We start from the raw sequence: 13135 nt of genomic DNA, 5'->3' as shown, positions 1-13135 counted from the left end.
GATACAAGGAAATGATCACCTGCTTTGCAACTTCTTTACTTATAGCAACTTATATCAACATACAATGATTTCCAAATATTGCTTAATAATCCTGCTTGCCCTGACTGTTCTGTGGAAGCTTACCAAGGACTACAATATTCAGCAAAAATAAGAAACATGTCCTTGGAAAGCAGATGTGTTCTAGCAAGTTTAGTCTTTGTAATGGATAGATAGCCATATATGGGTGGTAGAAACTAATATACTGGTGCTCTTAGATAAGATAGAGGTGGTAAACCAGTGGGAACCACTCTTGTTATTCAAGAAATTGGCTAAGAGAATCTGCGCATGCTCCGAGGAAAAGTACAAGGTGAGAAAGACTGTGAGCCTTCCTCCAAAAGACCCCCAAAGTCGACCACCAGGAGGCAATACGCAGGCACAAAAATAACATAAACTGCTGACACCAGCCTTTTGAACTAACCCAGCCTTACTTATGCATATGTATATTTGTATTATGTAATCCAATGAATATGTATATCCACACTCTAAGTTTTTGGTAAAATGTGCTGTTGGTGTGCAAGCTTTGTGGAGAAATCCCCTTGCACCCCAAAGCCGGAGTAAACATACCTGCTTTATAACTCTCTCTGAGTTGCAGAGACTGTTTCCGCGAATCATTCTTGCCCTTCTTGGCCTTCTTCTAGTCATCGGGAACCTCACTGTGACCAATGACAGAGAGTGGCCTTGCAGTGACATAGGACAGCTTCCCTAGCTCCCTAGATGCTTCTCATCTAGTCCCATGGATTTGCCTATGGCTAATTAGCCCATGCGCTCACTGTCTCCCTCTACTCTGAGTATGGTTTCAATCCCACAGGCTCTGCTAGGAGGCTTAGACACCTCAGAGGCCAGAGGACAAACCTGACCAGTGATAAATAAGGCAAAAAAGGCACTGAGCACCTCAGCCTTTTTAATACTTAGGCATGAGGTCCCCAGCCACACCGAACAGCAGGCCCACATTTTTCTTAGCCTTCATTTTGCTGCAAATACACTTACAGAAACCTCTCTTGTTGTCCTTCACACCCTTTGGCTAGATTCACCTCCAGCTGAGCTTTGATTTCCCTAACCCCATCCCTGCATGCTCAGGCAATACCTCTGTACACCTCCCAGGTAGGTCATCCCTGCTTTCTCCTTCTGTGTACTCCCTTTTTGTTTCTGGTATCTCCTTGAATTGGGACCACTATATTAATAGTCAGAGCTTTAGACTATTTTACACAGACATTCTACTGCAAATTCATACAGTTAGTAGACCCTTTTCATCCTAAATCCCTTTAGAAGTAAAGTTTTCTGATTTTTTCCATTCCATTTCTGATTACCTCCCATCTTAATTTCATTCTATTATTTTTAGCTCATGTCTTTGTTTTCTCTAAGCCTCCTAATACCACCTCTCCCCTGATTTGTGGTCCTCACTCAAGGAGATACCAGAAACAAAAAGGAATGGTCTAAATTCTATTAAAAATATTACATTTCCCAATTACCTGATTGGGTTTGGGGTTAAAGGGGGAAGATCTGACTTTCTGAAAGACACATTTCTGAAAGCTGAATCAGTCTTCAGGATTTTAGCCACAAATCAAAGGGAAAGTGGGAAAAGATAAATGAAATGCAAGTTCTTAATTTTGCAAACTATGTTCTTCCTTGTAGCAGTTGAGTCAAAACACTTTTCTGAAGAATACTTAAATCTTGTAAATAGCCTGAATTTTTCATTATGGCTTTAATTAAGCTGTCTCTCCCCCAGATCATTAATCTAATCCCTTAAATGCCCAGCTCCAATTTGAATCAAGCCTTTTCTTGAACCATTTATTGTGTCTTCAACAGTGACTTCTGTTTGAGCACCTGTGGATTTTTGCATATGTTCATGATACGAAGAACAATGGCCGCCTGTCTTCTGTACACCACCTATCTGGAGCAGTGCAGTGCCAGTAGATCCCACCATGCCCGGAAGGTCTCCCAGCTCCAGCCAGAGGAATGTCTGGGACCTTATCTATACTGTGAAAAAATGCCTGAGGTTAGAAAGCAGAGGTCTCTCTAGGCTCACTTTATTGCCCTCCGCATTCCCCACCCGCCACAGAAGCAGGTCTCACTGCAACAAGGGTTGTCCAAGTGGAGCGCACCTGGGGGCCAGCGCCCCCAGCAAGGGGCCCTTGGCTCAGACCCTGTTTGCTCTTAGAAATTTCAGTTCTTAAAACCAATAGCCACCCGGATAGCTGGGGCCACGTTGCAGGTATTAACTGTACTTCACCTGTGTTGCAATCAAGGGCAAAAATGCACCTTTGCAATCTTAAACTTGTGCTTTTAAGCAAGATGTTCCACCAGATTAACTGCAAGAGGAAACAGTCAGTTATAAGCTATGCATGCTTGTCCATACTGAGCTATGTAAGGTCAGCCTTTGTTGATAAGGATGAAGGTACATTGTATTCCCTTAAAAATGGCATACCCTACTTGGGGTATGATGAAGAAACAAACTGGATTTTGAAGGAGCTGGTTCTTGCTATTTATTTTCAATGTATTAATTTTTGTCGTTTCAGCACAGTCTACGAGAAGCTGAGTGCTCATTTTAGTTATATAGCTGATCATATGAGTAATCTGTAAGAATTAATATTCATGGTTTTTTATACAGTGATAAAAGTGGACTTGACAGAAGTTCACAACAAAATGTCAGTGAAGACGGTTCTGAAACCCTCTGTCTTACTGACAACACACTCAGAGAGGTTTCCCCTTTCTCTTGCGTTAATAGGTGAGTTTTTATTATGGCAGTATATTTTCAGAAGGGTCTGAATGGAGCAATGTGATGATCTTGCAAATTTAAGATCAGGAAAACATGGCAGGAAGAGAAAGAGCTGGGGCAAAAGAGGAGGAAACTGGACAGGTCATCTATATTGGTTTTACTGGAAAAGCAAAAGTTGGATATGGATCACACAGCCAGGCACATGTGGAAGTGAGGTAGATGTTCAGATCATCAGGCAGCTCATGTCCACATCTAGGCAACTCCTGCCAGCACATCCCAATGTCTGTTAATATGACCAAGTCAGCTCCTGGACTGCTCGCTTCAACAGTATAAGAAGGAAGAGAAAGCTGCCACGGGGTACACCTGTACACTCATTTGCTTGGGTCCATGTAACAACATGTTACTTCTTGGGTCCATGTAACAACAATACTCTGTCAAGCAAGCTCCATCTCACACAAGTGAGGTTAAAAAGCAGGTCCTCTACAATAACCCTGCAGGGTGGGAGGAACAACCTGAAGGAAAAAAATGAAGAGAATTGTAGTTTACATTCATGGATCTGAACAAAACAGATAGAGGTGTGCCAGCTACAGCATCTTCTATGATATACAAACCATGCAGGGCTATGTCACTTTATATATTAGGGGTGAAATCTTGGTTTTATTGTAGCTTTTGCGGAAATAAATTTTCAGAATTGATTTAAGGATTTTTTTAGATTGCAGGTTTTTTAATTTTTTTTTTTTTATTATTTATAGACATTAACATTTTGGTGAGCCATGATGTTTCTATATATGTACCTTGCCAGCATCTACCTCAGCAAAAGGCTCAAGTCATTTGAAGACAAACTAGGTCTCACCCTTATAGGAGGGGCAAAATAAAATAATAAAATAGCAAGCTATCAAAGCCTCAGTTCTCATGGTAGATTTTGTTAAGAAAAAAGGAGGGAAGAAAGCAGCAGCTAACAAACAGAAGGCATGAATAGGGAAGCCTCTAATTTTGAAGAAACCAACCAGGATGGGCAGAGAAAGAAGGGAGAGGCAGTCTCCAACAGCAAACCAAGTCAGATCCTTGGGTGAATGAAGAGCTGTAGCTTGCACCCGCTGACTATTACAATATATCAGCACTTTTCCTAAGACGGTAACTTCTCCATTTATATGTGACCCATATCACATATTGTCTCAATCCACAATCTATATATAGCTCATCAGGACCATGTTTCTCAGTGGCTGGAAAGAACTGCTGACCATGAGGCTTGATGCTCAGGTTAGCTGCAATGCCGGTCACAGGACAGCCTGTGACACCGCTGATACCTACCAGTCAAGCCTGGAGGCCTACAAACAGGTCAACCCTTTTTCTCTTCTGCCTCAGTCTTCAAAAAGAGAACAGACAATGATGCAGTCTGCTCCTCCACCAGGGGCTTCCACAGGAAAGCTTAGGCATGCCTCCTGTAAACTCAGTTAGGAATAAGTGAACATCTCTTACAGTACACTATATTTTAGGGATAAATATTTATACATGTATTATTTCAACTTGACTAACAGAGGCAGTTGGTGGTGGGACATGAACAGGATTTGGTCTACTGTAGTGTGTGAAATGTTAGATCTGAGTTCTTCTAGTTCCTGCTAAGGGATGCATGACACTAAAAAACCCAAAGGACAAAAATGTGTGCAGGCACCTGTGGTACATGTTGTTCTAACATCTCACAATTCGGACGAATGTGTCTGAGGAAGACCTATACAAAAGTGTGCCCTGCAACCTTGACTTACATTTAGTGAATAGGTAAGACATGCACTAGTTTCTGAAGCACAAAAGAGCACATGCTAGCTTTAGACTTGCTAACCCACATGAAAAAAAACCAGAAAAAAATCGTGTGACACAAAATAGCTGTCTTTCTGTTTGTTTCCCACACAGCTTTACTGAAACAAGTCTTTCAAGTCATCTGTTTTATGCAATACTCCATTAAATGTTTGTCAGATAAAGGTTGTTTCTACATCCTGCTTTTTCTGAAGTTGGTGCACTCCTAGGGTGAAAAGCCTATTCCAACTGTCTGCCCCTTTGAGGCTGACACTGCCAGGCTGCCTCCTCAAGAGGATATCTGTCCATCAGTCAGTCTCTGGAGAGTGTGGAAGATTATTTTGTAGTGAACTCTTTATTTTCCATCTCTCAAACCATCCTGCAGGGGCCATATTCCCTAATTTCACCCTTGTATGTTGCTTTGAGTTCAGATGATCTGGGACAAAGCCAAAGAGAAGACACATTGATGCGGACAGTGTCAGTCAGCAGGGCTCTTCCCTGAAAAAAAAAAAAAAAATTATTCAGCAGCCCAGGACAAAGTCAGTCCCCTGAGCAGGTCCTAATGGAGCAGTTCAAAGAGAGTGCAGGAATAGATGAACAGCCTCCAAGTTCTGAAGTGCAGGGGTCTGCTCTAATCCTGCTCAGGCCCCTTCTTATTGAAAGTTGCTGCTGCTGCTCTGTTGCAGGGTGGGATGTAGGGAAGTGGGTGTTTGTCAGAGGTGCAAACAGCCTACCACTAGCTGAGATCTGAGCTAGGTCTTGAGGGACCTTTCAGGTCAGCAACAGCAGAGTTACTTCCTTAGAAAGGGTGGTATCCCTTTTGGTAACATTAGCACTCAGGTGTGTCTTCCCAATCTAGTCGTGACACCTTTAGATACATCTCTGTGTGTTTAAAGAGCCATGACTCCCATGCATTTCATTGCTATATTCAGCCGTCATTCTGGATGAGGTCCATTCCGGATGGTCTTCTCCACCCACCTCCTGAGAGAATAACAGATTCCCCCCTCCAAAGCACTCATTGTTGTCACCTATCAGGATTATTCTTTACTGGCAAGGCACAGATTTTTTCCTTCAAGATCCTGAAAGCCTTATTTTTTTTCAGTGGTATCCTTCATGGAGTCTGTCACGGAAGGCAGCACAACATGAGATAGACCATCTGTAAATGCCCAAGGGGAAAAAGAGGAACATACCTGCCCCTTTATCCTGAGGAACTGGGCTTTGAAACAAGACAACTGCTTTGACAAATGCCAGGCTGTACTTGACAGTTCCCGTCAGGAGACCTTGGACATTGGCTAGTAGTGCACTTGAGCAAGCTGAAGCCCTTGTTTTTCAGTGAATGCAGCAGAGTCATCAGGAGCTACAGGTAAGACTCACAGTGCCATAGATGACCACAGCACTTAAATAAGTGGAGGAATACTAAGGACAAGGTGCCAGGATGAGGTACATTGATCTCAGACTTAGCTGCAGATCTCTACACATCGAATAGCACCTGTGAGGAGAAGAATTCCAGAAGATCTCTGCATTAAGACAGGGATCATAACATACCTGACCTTTCCCAGGTATTTTAGTAATCTCTTAAGACAGGCCTGAGTAAATGTCAAACTGGTACATGGTATTGACATTCCTGAAGAAGATGGAGAAGAAAGCCCAAGGATGAATGGGGTTGCCAGCTCCACACTTGCCCTCAGACTGAACATAACTCTTCATCTCTGAAAATATTTCTGAAAAAGCCTCAGGGGCTTTACAGTCTACAACTCATCTTAGCTCAGAGGTTTTCTGGGTGCAGTAATGAAAACATTGGCAAAGGTTTCACACAAGTACAGTGAATGCTCTGTCTGCACCAGGAAGGAGAACCAGCTTCTTCTTGATTTGTCATGGATTTGTAGCTTTGGATATCTTGTCTATTTTGTTTTTCCAGGCAAGGTTTCAGTAGGTCACATAAGATATTTGGCAGGATTCTTTTATGCTCACTTATGAGCTGACATAAGCCTGCATGGATCACACAAGGTGAGGGAGGGTGGGAGAAGAGTCTTGATTCCAGGCTTAAAGTCTAGCTGACTCTAGGCTCTCCCATAACACTTCCATTTCCTAAACCAGGCTTTTTACAGATCTGCCATGCCTACCCACCAATATTTGAAGCTAAGACAGAACATATTTGAACACTTTTTGGTGTGTTAAAAAGAAATCTCTATTATAGGTCTATTTTTCTTACGGAGAAACATTCCTAAGACAGAGTGTGGGGAAATCACATTGAAGCTTGTGACATTTCCTAGGATGATTAGCAGCAGTTAGTAATATTGCTATACATTGTGCCCCTCTATCTTCTTTCAGCACATATTTTATAGTTCAGTCAAAACATCCTATTGATCCAGAACTTGTGGGTGGTAGCCAGTCTCCCTGGGTGGCTCAGCTGGCAGGCTTTTGTGCATTTTATGCAAATGCCAGAAGGGAAAATCAAGTTTCTGATCCATAACCCCACTAGACAATAGCCTCAATAGAAGGTAATTTGCAACTTCTCTGTTCCTGAGGGACAGAAGTACTGACCTGAGAGCAGTATGTACTGTGAGGATCATAGTCTTACACATAACCAAAGGTGCTTTTCAAGCACTCGCTGAAACAGTGTTCCTTCCAGTTGCTTCAGGGGATACCCACATTTATGAGGTAGCTCCTGATTTGGGCAGTCTGTAGAGAGTAACCTAAAGAAGCTTCAGTGTTCTTGTGGACACCTGACCAGAAAATAAAAAAGGGAGAGAACCTAAAAAGCATCAGAGAGAAAGCAAGGTGCCTTATCTTTCTTTTCTGGCCCTACAGACTAGTGACTTGCTGTTGTGGTTTTACCTGGCAGGTAGCTAAACACCCCACAGCCTCTCGCTCACTGCCCCGCAGTGAGATGGGGGAAGGAAACGGAAAAAAGGTAAAACTCCTGGGTTGAGATAAAGACAGTTTAATAGGACAGAAAAGGAAGGGAAAAGAATACTAATGATAAAAAAATATACAAAACAAGTGATGCACAATGCAATTGCTCACCACCTGCTGACTGATGCCCAGCCAGTCCCCGAGCAGTGGGCTGCCATCCCCCAGCCAACTCCCCCCAGTTTTATTGTTCAACATGATGTCATATGGTATGGAATATCTCTTTGGCCACTTGGGGTCAGCTGTCCTGGCTGTGTCCCCTCTCAGCTTCTTGTGCTGACTGGCAGGGTAGGATGAGAAGCTGAAAAGTCCTTGACTTAGTGTAAGCACTGCTCAGCAACAACTAAAACATCTGTGTATTATCAACATTATTCTCATCCTAAATCCAAAATGCAGCACTGTACCAGCTACTAGGAAGAAAATTAACTCTATCCCAGCTGAAACCAGGACACTTGCACAGTGACTCCGCCGCTCTGGAGGCCCTACAGAGCACAGCCATGAAACCAGTTTCACGCTATGTAACCAGTTTGCTGTGAAGCTGGCCAAGATGCTTGCTCTCTGTGCATCACAGCAATCTTTTTCTAAAAGTCCCACCAAAGAGATTACCTTCTTGTGGGTTTTAAACCAATCTGTGGCCAAGCATGTGTCTACAGCTCCTACTGTTAAGGAAGACTCAATCTTTCAGATACCTCTGAGAGAAGTGCACAGTTTTTCTCTTTAGTCTTTTTTTATGCTCACTTTCCTTTCATTCAGGTGATGGAAGAGCAATTGGGACATCTCTCAGGTTCAAGAGCACTCTGAAAAAGTTGCCAGTGTTATGGATGTTACCCCATAACAGGGGTGACAGACTACCTGCTTTTCACTTTGTGGTTTTAGCTTTGGGTATATAGGTATGAGCACAACAGCATCTACAAAAACGGACATCCAGTTACAGGGGTGTTTCACAGGACTGCTCACCTTTTGTACTGGGACACTGGATGTCCCCCAGGACAACAGGATATGAAAATTTCCTAGCTGAAAACAGAGAACTGTTGTTCCTGGGAGGGAGAGACTGTTTTGGGGATATATATCTGACCTTTGCAGAGCTTTGCAAGGTTGCTTTCCTCTCTGAATTACCAAATCTTTCTGGATCACTGTGTGCTTGCGTACCATGTCTGAGAGCAAGAGACACTGCACTGTTAATAAGTACTTCCACCATTAACCTACCCCTGTTTTAGTTTATACTACGTGTCACAGCAGCATAGTCCATAGGAGGCCTACTCTGCCCCAGGAGGAGCAGACTAAGCCCTCCATCCTCAGCCTGCTGAGTAAGGGTCACATCTTCCACTTAACCTCTGGACAACTTACATTTGGGTTTATCAGGATAGTCTGCTTACACAGATGGACAGATGCACAATCTTAATTTATTGGGCATGCACCACAAGTCCTTCCTGGCTGTGAAGGCTGATTTGTGTGTTTATGTGCTCCAGGGACTTGGCATTGCCTCTCCTTCACAAGACAAGCAGGCTAACCTCAGACAACTGAAATAATTTTTGCTAGCCCACTTTCTTCCTCCAGAAGGGAGCATCTGAAGAAGCTGTTAAAGGATTTTGCTGGTCCTTTTGGGAGTCCTTTGAGGATGCTGGTGAAGTGCCTCCATGCAGAAAGGGTGGCACTAGGCTTCCCCATTTACAAGCAAATGTGTGAAATCTCACCATAGTCAAAACCTGCCGTTCTTGCCCCATTTGGAGCCTGACAGAGAGCCTGGGCATCCCATCTAGGTAACAGTCTAGGCAAAGAGGCCTACTGCCCATGAGACTATTAGGACAGGATTGTCCCTCTCTCATGGGACAGGAGGTGTGTCTTTATACCGTTTCCTGCTCTCACTGTTTTTTTGTAGCTTTTGTAGCCACATCACATAGTGCTACAATTTTTGGGTTAGTGAAGATGGGTTGCATTCAAAATACACAGGATCGAGCTATTTTGGGTGCACAGGATGCAGGAGACCCTGTGGCCTCCTTGAAGTCTTTTATAAGTGACTTGACTTGAATGTTTGAAGGTCTATCAGTGTACGCTGAATGAAATGACTAAGGGGCATCTGCGCTAAATTGTCACCTTTAGCATATCTAAGACAAAAATTCCAAGTCTTCTCAGATAGGGCTCAAACGAGTGGTGTCTTGCTGAAGTATGGGCTCTTTCCTGAATTGCTAGCTCTATACCTACCCTTGTGGGGCATGTAATGGGCTGCTGAAGTTCTGGCTATTTTGTGGATTCTTTGCCTTAAGGTGATCTAACAGTTCCCAACACTTACAGGGTAAGTTCCTCTCTGAGTCTCTGATCTTTGCAAGGATACCAGGAAATCATATTTTCTGGGTGGAATCCCACAGTTCTTGTTTTAAGTGCAGTCCAATGCTAAAAGATTGTATATTGACTAGGCTTTTCTAACAAATCTGACTGGTATCAAAACACACAAATAAGAGCATAGTAACTTCATAATTTTAAGAGGATTATTTTGTATTTATAAGCCATAGGAAAAATGTATTAAAAACCTTTATATGTTATCTAGCCCACCCAAGTGTTGCCAACATGTATGACATGCACTGTGGTGAGGTGTCCACCTTGGCTGTTCCTGCTGCTCTTTGAGAGTTTATCAGGCTATCCAACCCATCACCCTTTAAATTAGTTTCCAAGGTCTGAACCTTCATGTGTTGAAGGGTGTTGAGGGTCACCAGTTGACCCTCCCAGCTTCTGCACTGGCACTCTTTTGATAAGCCAGTCTCCCTGGGAACAAGCCTGGAGAGCTTAGGAAGCAGCAGGACACAAAAGCACCAATCTCTCACATCACTTCTGAAGAGCTCGCTTACCTCTGAGCAGCTATCTGAAGTTATAACTCTCTCTCCCCCTCTTCAGCACAGCCAGTTTAAGAAGAGGCTAACTCCTTGTTTTCATACGATAGGCACCTTGCAGCATTCCTGCTGCGTTCAAAGGTGTGAGAATCCTCTTTATCAGGCTGGAGTAGTTCAGTAGAACTAAGTTCACTGGAAACAGAGCAGAGGATTTTTTGTCTCAAAGATGCAACAACAGAAGGAGAGAAAATAAAATAAGGTCATGTATTCACTTATTGTATAGTTAATATTAACAGTTGCACCATGTACATAGACACAAGTAGAAGCTAAACAAAAACAAAGCCATTAATAAAGGGGTAAAATAAATGAATATGACAAAAAAATTATTATTAGATATTTGGAATGTGTCCCCCACAAAATATGAATAAGGGAGGATGGTCTTGAAGTAGGCTTTCAAAAATAAAACAAGGAACGGAAACACAACTCCCCCAAAACAACTATAACTCAGTTGGTTCAGATACATGTTATCTATGGGATTAGGTAGCAACGTAACAGCAAAAAAAGTGGCAATATTAATCCAGTCCAGATACAGGAGCATCTTGTCTCACAGACAATCTTTTTACTCCTCAAGGAAATGTTCTTGCATTATTCCATGTGCTCCTGGATACTGCAGTACCTATATCTCTGTGTGGACAGCTATGTAGTCAATAGCAACGCGAGCTTTATGAAGGCTGGAGCAATACATTAACACTATTAGAGAGGGGATACTTTGTATACAGTAGGACTAATTGAATAGAACTATGTGAAAAGTGGAACCTGCCTACAAATATAGAAAGGTAGAAAACGCTTGTTAGAATGATTGGAAAAAGATTGGAAGGAAGGTAAATTTAGGCACATAACGGGCAGATAAGCAGAATGGTAGAAAAAAGTCTGTTATCATGGAAGATTGTCCAAGACAGGAATTTCTTCATGGGATGTGGACCGAGTAACCTAATTTTTCATGCTTTTTTCCTCCATAACTTCTCTGTGGATAATAAGAATATGACACCTGAAATCTTGTTTAGTAAAACTACATAAGGAGTTACTATAAAGCAGAACAACCGCTCTTTAAAATTTTCAATACAAAAATGTTACAGAAAAATATCTATTGGTGAAAAGCAACTAAACTTTCAAATAGCTGCATGCAAACAACTCCAAAGCAATCTGAATTTTGATTAGTAAATTATTGTAAAGACACTTACTTAATACTTAAAAAACCAAGCAGGTCAGGAAAGTTAGTTTTCTAAGTATCTCAAATATTTACCAGTTCCCTGAAGCTTGTATAGCTTCCAAAATAATATGATCTACCTACTGCGATTTTTTATATGTTATTATTTCAGTTCTAGCATTCATGTGTCTCTGATGATGCTAGAAGTGGAAAAAAGCCTGAGTACAGACGCAGCATATTAATAAAATTAACTATCAGTTGATCTGCTTCTGTTACCTGACTTCCATCTATGCTATCTCTTCTGTTTTTTTCTTCAAAACCTGTGCAGACAGACAGCAAGATAATTAGTATTTTGCAAAGAAACTCTATAAGCCCCACTTGGCCAATTAGTAATAGCAGTACAGTGTTAAGATCTAAAGCATAGCTTTGTCAACTTTGGATGTTTATGGAAATACCCATTTCCCAAGGCCATTTTCTACAGTGTACATGGAATGGTGTCTAAGTGTTTTTCCTTGTACCTATACTTTGATCAGTTTTAAGCAGAACAGCGGTGAAGATGTCAGTCCTATCTGGTATTTGTTGTATGAGGACTGTTGCTGTTGTTACCAGTGAAGTATTTAGAAAAAGATGTCCATCACCAGCAGAAACTCATATTAGCCAGCTTGTACTCCTTTCACAGGATGGGTTCAAATTATCTTCTGAAAATTACTCACCAGGTGGCTGTACAGGAGTTGGATGACCTATGTCCAATCAATCCCAGAGAAAACAAATACTTCCAGCTAGCTTCTTTTAGCTTCATATGAAGCTTTGACATGTTTCAATGTGGTTGGGATTTGATCCCAAAAGAGTTATAGAACTAGTAAGAAAAAGTTTGGTAAGCAAGCAGTTAAAGTAGCACAGGAATTTCCTCTTCAAAAATTTACTTGCTTAATGCCAAAGTGTTGGCAATTAAGTAAAGGTAGAATTAAAGCATCAATCTTTCACCTCTTAGAGGAAAATAGTAATGCTACAGTTCTCATTATTCACCAGAAAGGATCTGTTTTCTTGTGACGCCTTCTCTAAAGATAAGAAGTATTTTGGCTTTGTTTTATTTGTGCCTTCAAACACAAGACTTCTTTACATAGGCAGCAGGCAAGCAAACACAGTTCTTTCTTAAGGAATTAATGTAGCCATTGAACCAAAATAAACCAGTGAAGAGAATCAGACTTAAATTAAGAATGATGAAGTAAGATGAAGAAATGTAAACATATTTTAGTCATTAATGAGGAAACTGTAGCAAGCAGTAAGAGTGCCAAGTGTGTGATGTTCTACTACAGGTTAATAATTTTTATACTGAGATGTGGAATACTGGTAACTGTGATTCAGAAATAATTTCAGAAATCACCATTTTTTCTCTACTCCAAGATTCATTCATATTGCAAATAGGGCATCACTGAACCACTTCAGTTAAAATTAAAAAAAAAAAAGCCAAGAAAAATAACTGAACATATCGGAGTCAAACTGTAAAATCTTGCCTTACTCACAACCATGAAGTTATCCTGTGAAAAGTTACGGGCAACACATCTAGCTGCTTCCATGGAAAGCACAGCTTTCTGAATGTCAAAGAACTGCAGAAGTCCCTTTGTGAGGAGTATTTGTTCAGAT

General features: G+C 41.6%; 2 long non-coding RNA genes across 2 annotated transcripts; both read right to left on the bottom strand.

Annotated features, from left to right (window-relative positions):
- Positions 1-2746: 2746 nt before the first annotated feature.
- LOC141920165 (uncharacterized) lies at positions 2747-4344 on the bottom strand. Its single transcript, XR_012622236.1, has 2 exons — positions 4067-4344; positions 2747-3267 (listed from the first exon to the last, which is right to left on the bottom strand). It is a non-coding gene; the product is annotated as an uncharacterized LOC141920165 (long non-coding RNA).
- An 8-nt stretch (positions 4345-4352) lies between these two features.
- Positions 4353-11813, bottom strand: LOC141920164 (uncharacterized). The gene is made up of 3 exons (XR_012622235.1): positions 11768-11813; positions 10303-10476; positions 4353-5044 (listed from the first exon to the last, which is right to left on the bottom strand). It is a non-coding gene; the product is annotated as an uncharacterized LOC141920164 (long non-coding RNA).
- Between the last annotated feature and the right edge of the window lie 1322 nt (positions 11814-13135).

This window comes from Strix aluco, chromosome 2 (genome assembly GCF_031877795.1).
Source record: "Strix aluco isolate bStrAlu1 chromosome 2, bStrAlu1.hap1, whole genome shotgun sequence".
In the NCBI taxonomy this organism is placed as follows: Eukaryota; Metazoa; Chordata; class Aves; order Strigiformes; family Strigidae; genus Strix; species Strix aluco.
This window is presented reverse-complemented; position numbering and strand designations above follow the sequence as displayed.